The 15,277-nt window shown below is 40.8% G+C and overlaps 1 pseudogene; it reads right to left on the bottom strand.

Annotated features, from left to right (window-relative positions):
- Positions 1-65: 65 nt before the first annotated feature.
- Positions 66-15,277, bottom strand: part of LOC117547268 — a 33,880-nt pseudogene continuing 18,668 nt past the window's right edge.

Raw genomic sequence — 15,277 nt, 5'->3', positions numbered from 1 at the left:
TCTCTATAATTAAGATATTTTTGGAGTAAATGTTCACAATGACACTTACAGATCCGAACAAAGAATTGAGAAAGAAAATGTTATACAATACAGATTTTATTTTGTCTTGTCAATACTGTAGGGATTGTTTTGAACTGTTTAACCTGTAAACATTAGACCCCTTTAAAACACATTAATTCAAACGAAAGAAAAATAGAAAAAAAGAAAATCCACTATAGCTTAATTTTATACAATCAAACTATGATTTCATTTGACATTTATTTGAGGTTTTTGTCTGGTCACACTGCCAAATTCAGTAAACACATCTCTGAATAAAATAATGAGGTTGACATAATCTTTAGAGAAATTAAGAGCTAAAGCTAATCTTCATACTGTCAAATAATATTGAAACAAAGACAGAATTTCACAAAGTGGATGTTTTGTCCATGTCCTGTATTCTGTTGTTCTCTGTTCCCACAGCACAAACTTATATTTTGGAGTCAGCAAGTCTGGAAAATAGACTGAATACATTTAAAAAAACGTCTTGTGAGCTTTTCATACGGTTTTAACAATACGTTCAGTGGTTAATTTGAATAGATGCCGTGTAAACAATGCTCTTAGTGTAGCACGTTACTATAAACAGTTAGTCATAACAATAAAATGATATGAACATTTCCAGGAAAGTTCCCTCCGGTATTGCAGTTTAAATGTCCCGAGGATCAGTCCTTCCCCTTCTGAAACACCACAGTGGCTCATGGCTGTGATGCTGCACACACTGTAGGATCAAGTTCTTTTGGAGCACACGAAGCGATGACCTCTGCCCGTCTTGCAGTCCCTGATCTGCCACTTTGCCCTTCTCCCCACCAGGATGCACTTTTTGTTTCCCTTCATTTTGGACCGAGGGGGGGTCTTTCTCCAGCTGGTGTAGCTGAGCGGCTCTCCCCCCGCCCACTCCCAGCGCCCTCGGCCTTCCCTGTCATTCAGGCCTGAAACAGAAGGACAGAAACAGCCAGTTAGAGGGTTTCAATTATGCTCTGAAAAACTTGAACGTTGACTTTAATTAAATGTATTATGTCAACAGATTCCAAAAATAATACATGTATGTGGAATCTGTTGACATAATACATTTAATTAAAGTCAGCGTTTCAGTTTTTTCAGTGTGCTCTAAAATGAAAAAAACTAGGAGAACGAAAGATTTATGTGTAGCATAGGGCTAATCAATTTGGAGTATTTCAAATTTCATCCATCCATCCATCTTCTCCCGCTTATCCGTGGTCGGGTCGCGGGGGTAGCAGTTCCAGCAGAGAGCCCCAAACTTTCTTTTCTCTGGCGACATCAACCAGCTCTGACTGGGGGATCCCAAGGCGCTCCCAGGCCAGCGAAGAGATATAATCCCTCCACCTGGTCCTAGGTCTACCCCTTGGTCTCTTCCCAGCTGGACGTGCCTGGAACACCTCCCTAGGGAGGCGCCCAGGTGGCATCCTAACTAGGTGCCCGAACCACCTCAACTGGCTCCTTTCGACGCGAAGGAGGAGCGGCTCAACTCCGAGTCCCTCCCTGATGACCGAACTTCTCACCTTATCCCTAAGGGAGACCCCAGCCACCCTGCGGAGAAAACCCATCTCGGCCGCTTGTATCCGCGATCTCGTTCTTTCGGTCATGACCCATCCTTCATGACCATAGGTGAGGGTAGGAACAAAAATGGCCCGGTAGACAGAGAGCTTTGCCTTCTGGCTCAGCTCCCTTTTCGTCACAACGGTGCGGTAAAGCGACTGCAGTACCGCTCCCGCTGCTCCGATTCTCCGGCCCATCTCACGCTCCATTGTTCCCTCACTCGAGAACAAGACCCCGAGATACTTGAACTCCTTCACTTGGGGTAAGGACTCATTCCCCCTACTTGAAGTGGACAGTCCATCGGTTTCCTGCTGAGAACCATGGCCTCAGATTTGGAGGTGCTGATCCTCATCCCAGCTGCTTCACACTCGGTTGCGAACCGATCCAGTGAGTGCTGAAGGTCACAGACCGATGAAGCCATTAGAACCACATCATCTGCAAAAAGCAGTGGTGCAATCCTTAGTCCACCGAACTGCAGACCCCCTCCCCCATGACTACGCCTCGAAATCCGATCCATGTATATTACAAACAGGATTGGTGACAAGCGCAGCCCTGGCGGAGGCCAACCCTCACCGGAAATGGTCCGACTTACTGCCGAGGACCCGGACACAGCTCTCGCTTTGGGAGTACAGAGATTGGATGGCCCTGAGTAGAGACCCCCTCACCCCATACTCCCGCAGCACCTCCCACAGTAACTCCCTGGGAACTCGGTCATACGCCTTCTCCAAGTCCACAAAACACATAATATGTTTGACCAAATACCTCAATAGACAAATGCAGCCTTTAAAACCAGGAAAGTACAACACTTCATTCCATATAATGATATCAGGAACCTATGACAAGTCTTATATCAGGATATATATTATTGATATATCGCCCAGCTCTAGTGTAGCATCAAGTGATCGAAAGATACCCACCAATCCAAAATGGTTTCCTTCCTCCAAAGTCCCAAAGCCAGTCCATGTCCAATTTAGAGATAACGCTTGCTAGAGTGCTTTTATATCTGTAATAAAAAATACAAGTGGGAGAGTTGTGTATTCTAAAGGATAGTGCATACAATTCAAATTATATCGTTTTTATGTGTGACAGACAACTTATCAGAAGCATGTATATGCACGCTCTAGGCCTAATTTTCCCTGTGTGTTTTCCATTAGCACACTGATCATACCTCTCCCTGCAGGCCCTGTTGGCTGCGCCCCATGTGACCTTGTGCTCAGTGCTGAGGCTGTAGCAGTGGCCACTGTGAAAGGTCCAGCCATGAGGACACTTCTGACCACTCATCATCTGTGTGAAAGGGGCAAATATGTTGTCATTTGTAAATAAACATTTCATTCACTTAATTAGGAAATCATTTTAGCGGTCCATCAACATCTTTCAAGCAAAATTGTCAAATGATTCACAAAATTATTTACAAACATTTCATATGGAAAACGGAGATCCACAGGGTTCTATCCTAGATCCACTAGTTTTCAGACATTAACATCATTCATTTGGAGAATTCTTTTTTGATTTTCATCGCTATGCTGACAACACTGAATGATATACTTCTCTATTTCCAAAAGGTTCAAGCAATACTTTAATTGTGATCAAACTTTGCAACTTTATATAAGGAACATAAGTAGAACATAATTGTATGATTTGAAAATATTGTCACGGTCAGACATCTTCTCACCAGAGATACAAAGAAGTGCATTAAAGTGTGTTTCTTTGTTGTGGAGTTTTATTACCTGATCATTTGGTGCCCAGGGTTTCCAGGAGACACCGTTGCAGTGAAACAGCTGATTGGTGGTCTGGTTGAAATGCAGGAGTCCAATCAGTTCTGGTACACAGGGCTTGGGTACAGAGTTATCAACCTGTGAGCCGTACAAAAGTACAGGAACATATGTTTAGTTCTGCTTTGCAATATGTTTTACCACAATCATCAATCCTAAAACTGTGGAAGTACTGAGTAGGACATAGAAAGTATCAAACGAGTTAAGGTCATTATATAGCATATCCCTACATCAATACCAAATTACATCCAGGAAAAGTGACAAGAAATGACCAAAAATAACAGTGACAATTATGGATGAGACTGAAGCAGTTCTGAAGTTGAGGTAAGGGAGAAAATATCTCAACCTGTTATTGTAGCTGTTCCTAACATCTGCCTCTTTGTCACAAAAAAAGATAAGTCATTCAATACTCGTTGCTAAGGGGGAAAGAAATCCCTTTCTTTCGAATACTAGAACAGAAATAAGCAACCATGAACACAATATCAAACCAAAGGAATGCAGTGAAACAAACGGCAATTTTAGGATTAAGCAACTCCATGTGGCTTCAAGGCAATTGCTGATTTAAAATGACACATTACCCAAGAGGCAGAAGAAGACTAACTTTGTACTCACTGGTCCTTCAGCTGCTGTTTTTTGAGGTTTAGAGATCTTTGTTTTAGGATCTGATTTGGACTTAGTAAACACAGCTGGCCCCTGCTGCTGTGCTCCTCTGCTAACCACACGGATGTTTGCCTTTCTTCCCTTCCTTGACGGGGTGGTGTCGTCCTCTACTTGCATTTGCATGATGCCATGATACTGTAATAAAAGAGACAGCAGGAATAAAGAAGCCCTATCATTTGTCTCTTTCTTGTAGTCTGTTCTATAGGATTTTGTGCATGCCCCCCTGCCTGAAACCCCTCCATTCGATTCCTTTATTTACTTCAATAACATAGGGACATCACTAAGTAACAATTGCTCTTCTATTGCACTCTGCTAGTGCTCTTAGCTCTCTTAGCAATTGACCAATCACAACAGAGCCGGCCAGCTAACCAAACAGAGCAGACTGGGCTCTGGTTTCAGACAGAGGGTGAAAAGAGGTGCTGCCAGAACCTGAAAATTAGCATTGTATGGTATCTTTAAGACTTTTCTGACTTATACTGTCCGTTACGATGATCTGCTGCTGCGTACCGTGTAAACAGTGTCTGTCCCGTTGTGGAACACTGACGATGGGGTAATCTGAAAATGAAACAGTAACAGTTTTAAGCTGGAAAAAGTGAAATGCCTACTTGATACAGTTACATATAGTTCTGATCTTTAAGAACAGGGGCTTACAGATTTTGGATTGTCCAGAACTTTGAGTTTCTTTCTTGGCCGATCTGCAGCAGGCCTGGATAAACTGTCTCCACGGCCCCAGATGATTGATTCTGTTCCCAGGGGCAGTTTCTCCAGATGAATGGATCCATGCTGGGGGTAGGTGTCTGATCCAATCTCTTTTCCTACCAGAACAGGAGCCTTTGGATCCTGGTTCAGCCAGGTCTGTCCTGTGGCGTTTGAAGTTTTGACAGAGTTTTGTAAGTGTCTTTGGGAAATCCTCAACTCCCTAAGTAGTTATGTTATACAGGACATGAAAAACAGATGAATTCATTTAAATATGTAATCTAGAATGTTTGTTTGGTAAGAAAGCATGTTCAAATTGATAATGTCAATTAATGAAATGTCGAAAAGTATCTTATAAAATCTTGAAAATTAGGTATATTTACCTCTTCCCGAGTCTCTGATTTGGACCTGAGCCTTGTTGATGCTGCCGATCACCGAGCCTTCAGGGGACACCAGCAGCACTTCAAATATCTCCACCGCCTCCTCCAGGTGGTCCTGGATGATCTCAGTTTGCCAGCTCCTCTTTGATACTCCTACAGAGACAGAAACATCACACGTATTGTGCCTGTTGTGTAGTTTTCATTTTGAAGAAGACTTTGAATAACTGACATGAATTATAGTTTTATTTGTAGAAGTAACAGTCTTACATTTGTACACACATTTTTGCTTATTTGGGCTTTTTCATCCACATCTAGTACTCTAGTACTAAAAATGTCACCTGCTTTTTTAGCTTACTTCTCAGAAGTTGTGATCAGAAGTGATCTTAAGAGGCAAAAAGAGCTTTGTGTACAATGTTGTCATAACGCTACAGTCAGTATTTAAAAACAAAACACACATGTCTAGGAATTAAATTGAACCATTCTCCTTCTGTTTACCATGGATGGATACGAGGAGTGTATTGCTATCTGGCTCTCTATGGTATCATATAAAGATCAATATGACATATCATCTCCTCCCATATAGAGTATAACCATCTGTTGTTACAAAAACATTACCATTGATTAAAGCTGCATTATTTCCATTGTAACTGATCAAGTTGCTAGTGTGGGTCAAGCACTATAACACTGGATCCTACACTTCCCACAATGCACATCTGTAGCATCTTTAGCTATACCCTGCCGGAAAATTCCTGACATATTTCGAGATCAACCCCCCTTGGTGGAAACAAAGGCTTTTTGTTGAAATGTTGTCATCTCCAAGCCCTGAATAACCCTGATGACATCATGAAGTTACATTTCTTAGACTAGTGAGCACTGGTCCGAGGCCACAGAGGGCTTTCTAAAGGATGGCTAGAAGAACTAACCATGTTTAGTCAAATTACTTTATGCATAAATAATAAATATAATAAATCAGGACAAACCTGGATCAAACTGAATGAGGGAAGAGGGGCTTATGAGGAAATCTGTTCCAGCTGTTGCACTCACTTCCTTCACCTATGATAAAGAAACATGACACAGAAAGGGCTCTTAAAGTCTGTAAGAAAAGGACAAGCATCAGTGAGTTAAGAGCAGTGGCTTTCAGACCTCGACAGTGATATATGAAGACTCTGCCAGGTTTCCTTTTCGGATGATGTCCAGCGAAAGAGTTCTGTGCTCCTCACTGACAGAGTACTCAGGCTGAGACAGCTCCACCGTGGACCAGCTGAACTTCAGTCTGCAAGGCAATGTCAAGACCAAACAATCAACTGTGAACTCAAGCTCTGAGTAAGAATCAGTGTCACAATGTATTTCTTACATGTGAGGGGGCCCAGTGTTCCCTAGAGGATCGGACACTGTGAACTCCAGGCTGTCTGTGAGGGACTCCCTGTGGGGGTTGATGATGTAGGCGATCGTCCTTTTATTCAGCTCCGTCTGAGAGAAGCGATGTGGTACAAAACCACCTGCAAGAGCACAAACAAACACATGTGTTTTTCATTCTAAGCTAAGACATGGAAATAAGGTATATTTGTCTTCATAAATATAATATTTATTATTGGCTCCTTTCCCTTAGTTAGACAACTCAACTTGTGTAATAAATCGGTCAATAACTGTGCAATATATACTTCCACCTTTAATACTATCACCTGGCTTCTATCTCACAACTGTTACTGGTATTTTGTAAATCGTAAATTGTTTCTACTTTTATCTTTAATAGTTTATACATGCTTTTTAATTAATATTAAGCTGTCTTTGGCTCTTTTCTTGCTGTTACAATGTAAATGTCCCCTCTGTGGGACAAATAAAGGTATTCTGATTTGTATTCTGATTCCTGACCTGTAGTCATGTTTTCTAGGTATCCAAAGTACGGCTGGCGCACGATGTTGACTATCAGCTCGTCGTCTCTGCTGTCTCTGTCCTGGGCCTTCAGCTCACGAGACGACACAAAGATCCCGTGTCGTCCGTCGCCAAGAGGCTCTGCTTTCCAAAGAGGGATCAGCTTCACAACCTCAGGATAGGTATTGTCCAAAGGCTTGATCTGAAATGATATATGGTTTGTCGATGAAATAAAGATTGGTTAACATAAACAGCATAGAAAATAGAGAAGTTTGGACCTAAAATGATGTGTCATAACCTATACGGAAACACAAATTGAACTATGTTTTATTTTTTTATTGCACACTGATACAGTGCACCACATCACAACCAACATCACACCTTCTGTCTACTTTTTTCATAGTGTTTTAAATCAAACTTAGAAGTGACAAGGTGCTATTTACAGCATGTAAGTATAATGTAAAAAGAAAGCTGGCGAACACTTCTGTGACACATGACTTTATAGTCCTAGACAGAACATTAATATAACCTTGTACAGGTTAACACACCCACTTCACGTCACACGTTTAGCCTATTTTGGTATTTCTTCCACTTTACTCCAACAAACAATGTACTCTTACTCCACTTCATTTATTTTACAGATGTATTTACCAGTTACTTTGCAGATTTAGCTTATTAAGACACAATGTAAATCAATAAATACATCATCATATACAGTATTGTTATAGGGTAGTGCAACAATGAAGTGATGAATATATTAATGCATCAATAATTATAATACAATAAGATATGGTGCTTAAATGGACCATTCTGCACAAGAATTACTTTTACTTTTGGTACTTAAAGGTATATTTTGATGCTAATACTTGTTTTACTTTTGCTTAAAGGGGACCTATCATGCAAAATGCATGTTGTGATATCTTTTATACATAAACATGTGTCCCCGGTGCGTCGGGGAACTCACGCAGCGTCAGAAAATAAAACCCTCTCTCTTTTCCTCCGTACCCAAATCTTTTAAAAACGGGTGTACAACGAGCGGATACAGATTCCATCCGATCTGACGTCAAATCGGCAGCGGACTCACAGAAAGTTGCTATCAGAAACAATGCCTGACATGTTTTGGACTCTCGTCTTTGTTTACATTAGCAAGCCTCGCTAACACTCAGAGCTAACCTGTACTGGAGAGCACATGTGTTTAAAAAACACGAAATAAAAAGGAACTCACCTTGTGATAAACCCGCAAGAGAAAAAGCATTTGAGCTCCATACTGTTTCAGAAATAATCCTTGATGTGGTTTAGAACAGGATGGCGTTTTATCACAGCAGAATTTAACTTTATCTCCGGTAGAATTCTGATCAGGCATTAGCTCCGCCTCCTCTTCTTTCTTTTTTTTCAAGCTTAGGACCCAAGACCCGCGTTTCTCTAACAGGCTAAGTATGAGGCATGGCTACAATGGGTGATCTGTTTGGTATTTTTCAAATATAGCATGATAGGGCCACTTTAAGTTCGATTTGGAATGCAGGACTTTTACTTGTAACTCAGTATTCTTACACTGTAGTATCGCTACTTATACTTAAGTAAATGACCTGGGTACATGTTCCATCCCCCTCTGCAATCAGGAATGCAGACTCTCTGGACACCTTCAAAAAACACCTCAAACACCATCTGTTCACTCAGGCCTTTGGCCTCAACTAATATGCAGTACTCAGAAACCTGTTCCTGTTTTGTTTTCTTCAGCCTATGTATCTGTATGATTATTATTATTACTCTTTTTGTTTTGTTTTGTTACTTCCCATTGTAAAGCGTCCTTGGGTTTTGAAAGGCGCTATAGAAATTGAAATGATTATTATTACCTGAATAGTGAAGAACACAGGTTCAGTGTGTAGACTCCCCCCTAGCAGGAAGCCCCGCCTGGTGGTGTCAGAGGCAGTGAAGGCGAAGCGGTCGATCTGCGATGGCCCCCCGTCGTGTTTATAGGTCACCTCCAGCTCCTGGATGTCCCTCTGGGTGAAGTTTGAACCTGCAGTCAGCGTGGAACCAGCTAGAAGCAGCCTGCCGTACTGTGGAGCCTGAACCAGTTCAAAGGTCAGGGCGCGCGGGGGAGTGTCGGGGTCGGACAGGATCAGGCAGTCTGGACCCAGGATCATGGAGGAGCCTTGTGGAGCTGAGAGGCCTTTGTTTGAGGACAGAGAGGGCAGGATGCGATCCACCATCTCCACCAACATCTCAAAGCTTCCATTCCGGCTGGTTCTACTCTCTTACTCACAACGAACCTGCCAAACACACCGCAGACTGCCGTTAAATGTGATCACAGTAAGGAATGTTCTCACAGGAAAGCTTTGAATAGGGTATCAATACTCTTTACTAAACAGTTATGTCTGTCTTATAGCTAGTGCAATACTTCAAAAAATCTTAGAATCAATGTGCTGCTAATTATTTAGCATATTATTTTATTTTTATTTCAGATTTTTGTCATGAAAGTATACATGACATGTCCATCCACAGCATTGATTACATGATTACTGCAGATGAAAAGACCGTTTGAGTTGTTCACCTTAGGAGCTCTACTAAAGGCTAAGCTGCTCTGTGAGTAACTTTTATCTTTACCAGGATTTAGTCTTCAATTCTTAGAAAAGACCAACATTCCAGGAATGTTCCTAGAACCTGGAGCAACTCTTTAACAAGGAAGCTTTGAAATTGGGCACCTGATGATCTTGTCTGGTGATATGTTCAGTGAAGAATGATGTTAAACTACTTGATTTACTTAGGATTAAATGGTTATGTCTCTTTCCATTTCCATTTGACTCAACTTTCTATTTTAACTTTTCATTTTTGATGATTGAAAGTACACGTGTTGTCAGGGGCTCTTCCCAATTATTGGGAGTTGGTAATAAATCCAACTTCTACATACTTTTAGGATTATTTTAAGGGTTTCTTGTGGGACACTGTCAAACAGTGTATTGGAAAATAAAGTATTATATGCAAGCAGTGGTGCAAAGTGAAATATGTCTTGGAGCTACAGTAGCACAGTAGCATTACTGCTAAAATTAAAATAGTAAAATTCCTGCATTTAAAATCTTACTGAAGTAAAAGTACAAAAGTATCAACATTAAAATATACTTAAAAGTACCAAAAGTAAAACTACCCGTCTTTATTCATAATGGCCATTTCAGAATTGTATATAGATTAATTCACTGGGTTACTATTGTGATTTTGAAGTGTTTCTATCACAGCTGGTATATGTAGAGCTAATTTGAATTACATGACATTTGCTGCTGAATATCCTAATATAATATAATAATATATATATATATAATATATATATATATAATATATATAATAATATATGTCAATGTTTATTTAATATGTATTTATATTTTGTATAAGCTAACAACCTAAATCTAAAAAGTAACTAGTAACAAAAGCTGTCAAATAAATGTAGTGGAGTACAAAGTAAAATATTGGCCTCCAAAATGTAGGGGGGTAGAAGTATAAAGCAGCATAAACTGAGAAAACACAGGTAAATTAAAAACTACTACTGTACTTGAGTAAATGTACTTTGTTACTATCCACCAATCCATCCAATTATGAATCATAAATGGGAATTCTCAAGCCCAAATAACATCAAATCTATGTTAAATGAGGGAACAATATTGTGAGTTCATAATCTTGTATGTCTTTTAGACTCACTGAAAGCTCTCTCTGGGGGTGGTTGCTCGGTTGTCATGCACGTAAGCCACAAGGTTGGCTGCTACATCCATCTGGCTGAAGGTGGAGATGGCCAGTCCCGGATGTTTGATGTACTCCATGTGTCCGTGAGCAGGAGGGTGGGTGATGATGAACAGAAGCTCCTCTGGCTTCTCTGTGCCGTCTGTGGCTAACAGCACGTCTGTGGTGAGAACCACTCGATCGCCACGGCTCACCTTCAAAGGCTTCACAAACATGGCAATATTTCCTGGAAATGAAGGTGGAGTTTTATAATGTTACGACTGGAACCCCATCAGTTTTAATTGACAACTTGGCAGAGGACATGGAAACATGATGTGGCCTGGCAGTTTGAAGCTATGGTTGCAGTCGAATTGTCAATTTAGCATAGCAGGGTTCCTAACGGAGTGAAATGACCCGGAAGTTCTTAAGTGTCTGCCATGATAATAGCTTTCGGATTCTCTAGACGATAGGATATTCTAAAGGAGACGCCTTTCCTTTCGCTTAGGAAACACTGAACTCTCCTTTACGAAAGGAACGAAGAAAATGCTGCCCCACAATACTTGCAGCAACTTTTACCGTAACAAAACATTTGGCCGTTCACGGAAACAACAGAGAAACGCATATCATGAAAGTTAAGGTGCTTATTAAGCTTTTACAACTTATGCCGTAACTTGCCAAAGTGCTGTGTTTTGAACGTTCAACACTATGATAATCAAAATGTAAAATAGAGCGTTACTTTTTTACTGAAATGATCAAATAAAGTCAACATTTCAGTGTTTACTGAGCTGTGTGGGGTTTGTTCAACTTTTTTAAATGTGTTTGAATGGTGATACACACAGTGATAGATGTGAAAGCCTAACAAGTAATACATATATTGCATAAAATTGCATTTATTTAAGAATGGAAAACTGTAGTTTCCCCACAGCAGACGCACATTAATAACATCCTCTGGCCGGCGCATCATAAATACGTCAGATAGTGTCAGTGCAGTTGGATTCTCAAAGCACCGCAGTCTCTTTTCCTAAGTCCAGATGAATTCCCCTATCATCTTACCTTAACCCCGTGACGTTCCTCACAGAGGTGAAGGAAAAGTGGTTAGTAACAGATTATTGATAGTTGATCGTTTGACCGCAACGTATGTCTAATGAAGAATGTAAGGGTGAATTCCTGTACCTTTCTCCAGATCTTTGACAGATATGTGGAAGTGTTGTAGGGGTGATTGATTCTTCCCATCCAACAAGTAGAAGACAAAGAAGTCCTGTGTGTGAGCGCCGTGCAGGCCGGTGTGCACGTAGCGCAGGAGGTTCATGTCCACCATCTCCTGGCTGCAGTTCCTCACCGCCGTCAGGGTCTCCCAGTCCTCACCTTCCTGGCAGGAGCAAACACCTCCCAGGGTCACTACAGAGCAGCATTGTCTAGAGCAGTGGTTCTCAACTGGTCAGGCCTCGGGACCCACTTTTTACTTGGTCAATACATCGCGACCCAACATTTTGAAGCACTCAAATCTATTCAACAAAATATCGTGCTGTAATATATACGCTTTTCAGCATACAATATTAATTAAAGTGAAGAAGTACAGTGCATATATCCTTATATCCTTCACAGAACTAAAGTATGCTTTTAAAAAAGGTTTATAAGTTGATGGAATCAAAGCTGAACTGTAAAAAAGGCACACATGCTGAAAACCCATCTCCAGAAGGGGGGTCTGGGGGCATTCTCCCCCAGGAGATTTTTAGAAATACTAACATAAACTACGTATTCTGGTACATTCTGAGAAGAAAATAAATAAATCTATTACTACCCGACATATTAATAATATTTTATGCCATTTGTTTTTCATTTAGTTCTGACAGCTTGCTGCTCCTCACAGAGAGAAGAGCAAAGAGGAATTACTTTCAATTGTGGGTAAGGGTAGATAGCCCCATTGTTCTGTGACCTGTCAATCATCAAACCGGGGGTCATATTTAATTATTTGTTCATTTGTATCTGAAGTTGTACCCATGGATGTATAAAGAATAGTTCTACCCCAAAGTTATTCTCCGTGGGGACTTCCGGCAACAATCTTGATTCTGATTGGCCAGAAGACTCGAAAAAACATCAGCAAAGATGTTTTATGGAGAAGATGATCACTACGTGACTACTGGTCTCCGGTAGTTCCAGTCCAACGCCTACTGCATGCACAGCGTTAGAAAATTGGGCCTTCAAAATAAAAGTTTGACTTTTTTCCCCCAAAAGAAAAAAAAAATTCAATTAAAAAAAAAAAGTGTTTTCTTCACTCACACATCCGCGACCCACTCGAAACGGGTTCGCGACCCACCAGTTGAGAACCATGGTCTAGAGCAGTGGTCACCAACCTTTTTAAGCCCAAGATCACCGACCTCGGCCTAGGTGAAAGGCGAGATCTACCTATTGCAGAATTGAGTGAAAAAGACGACCCAGACAGTTCTTCCAATTTGAGGCCTTTTATAGGCTAATTGCATCTGAATGACTGTTACAATGAAGGCTCCATAATCAGCTCACAGCATATAGGCAGGGGTAAAGTGCTATTTTTATGAGTGGAGGGCGGACCTCACCTCCTCTAGGGGGTCCGGGGGATGCTCCTCCGGGAAGATTTTTTTTAAATATTGAAGTTGAAAGCATCAATCTGGTGCACTTTGAGAGCAACATGAAGAGATCTATGGATACCTCTCTCAGCACCCAGATTTTCTTTTTCTTTATGGATATTTTACAAATCACTCCCCTTTTAAACTGTATTCTTGTTTTACTGCCATAAGCTATAGTATGTCATACCTGTTTTTCATTTATTCTCTTATTGTTTATATAACTATAATGATCATATGAAGGTGTGCCGCGGAAATAATCTTTTGAATAATTTGTGACAAAACCGTTTGAGACCCACTGAGATAACTTAGACTAAAGTGAACTATCTAAACACTCAGAGAGTCCTTTAGCTTACCTGAGCCCCTCAGTCTGACAGGGGAGGACTCTCTCCAGCTTGTTGTGGAAACAGCTCCTTATGTCCGTTAGTGCAGCTAGCTAACCAGATGCTAACATCACGGTCCCCGCTACTACCGGTCCCTCTCTCTCTCTCCCTCTCTCCCTCTCCCTCTATCACACTAAATGCGCTATTGCCACACACACAGAGTAGAGCTTGAATGACACAAGCACACGTGTATTTCAATGCAACTCTCTGATTGGTCTGGTGCCTCTGTTGCATTCACTGAACACGGGAAATTGCATTACTGCCGTCCTCTCTTGTGTCATGATGAGGTTCACGTAAAGCACGATTAATGTATTATATTGAGGTGTCTCAAATATACGTCAATCAAGTGGCACCTGCTAACGGGGTGGTGGATGATAGGTTTACATCTAAAAACGTATTTTTCAAACAATGCATACTTTTTTTTTTAACGGTCCGCGATCTACCCGCACAACACTCGCGATCGACCTCGATCGCGATCGACTGGTTGGCGACCACTGGTCTAGAGGAATCCCGACTAAATTGAATAAATACTGAAACCTCTCTTGGGAAACTATGACACAAACATAACTTAGAAGTCTGAAGTAGATAATTCCCTGTACAAACATTCTGTGTCCAACTGAACAAAAATTAAAAAACACCAATGCCAGACCAAAAATATTCCACTACAAGTAACAATACTTAACAATGTACTTAGAGCAGGGATGGGAAAATGGCGGCCCAGGGGACGCATCCTCTTTTGCGGCCCTCTGATTAATTATAAACAACGTAATTAATAAATGTTGCGGTATTTGGGCTGTTCGGCAGCGAAATAATCTGTGAAGCGTTTGTGTGATTGTGTTTGTTTCCCGGGAAACACTCACAAGAAACACCGGCTGTTGTTATGCCTGCTGTGACGTTAAGTTACGCTTGTAATTATGCCGTCACAAGCTTCAAAGTTGTTTATCATCTGAATTTGGCGAAACAAGTTTAATATTCTGAAAACCAAGTTAATAATTACATACAATACATGGAATTTGTGTGTGTGTGTTCCAAGTGAATCTGCGGCCCCCTGGTGGCCAGTACATACATGATGTGGCCCCCACCAGTTGCCCATTCCTGACTTAGAGTATCAAAAGTAAAAGTACCCATTAAGCTAAAAAGTTGTTGTGTCTTATATTTATATTGAATAGAGATAGCAGATTTTTACCGATTTATGATACAATTATACACATGATAATATCAGAAAGAATCCAGTGCCTCTAAAATGTCACTAGTTATTGCTTCATACTCTTTCTCCAGCTTCTTACACTCAATAGGTCGTGTTTGGTTATCACAATAACATTGCAACAAAATGTTAGTTGTGCAATTCTAATATTGTGATAGCCCTAATTCTGACTATAACCAAAACAAATCATGCTACTCTATACTCACCAGCTAGTATAGTCGGTTGCAGTGGGTGGAAAAGATCATCTCCAATAAAGCTAAAATATATTTTTGTAATTTTGCTTGTAAATTCAATTTCTTTCTCACATTTAACGCGTTATCCTTCAGAGTAAGTGTCAATGTGGAACAATGGCACCAAGGGTACTGGGCAGAAATGTACATGTTACAGTGTCATGACTTCAGTTAGACAG

Source organism: Gymnodraco acuticeps, unplaced genomic scaffold (assembly GCF_902827175.1).
Source record: "Gymnodraco acuticeps unplaced genomic scaffold, fGymAcu1.1, whole genome shotgun sequence".
In the NCBI taxonomy this organism is placed as follows: Eukaryota; Metazoa; Chordata; class Actinopteri; order Perciformes; family Bathydraconidae; genus Gymnodraco; species Gymnodraco acuticeps.
The sequence above is the reverse complement of the archived record's forward strand: the minus strand, read 5'-3'. Positions and strand labels throughout refer to the sequence as shown.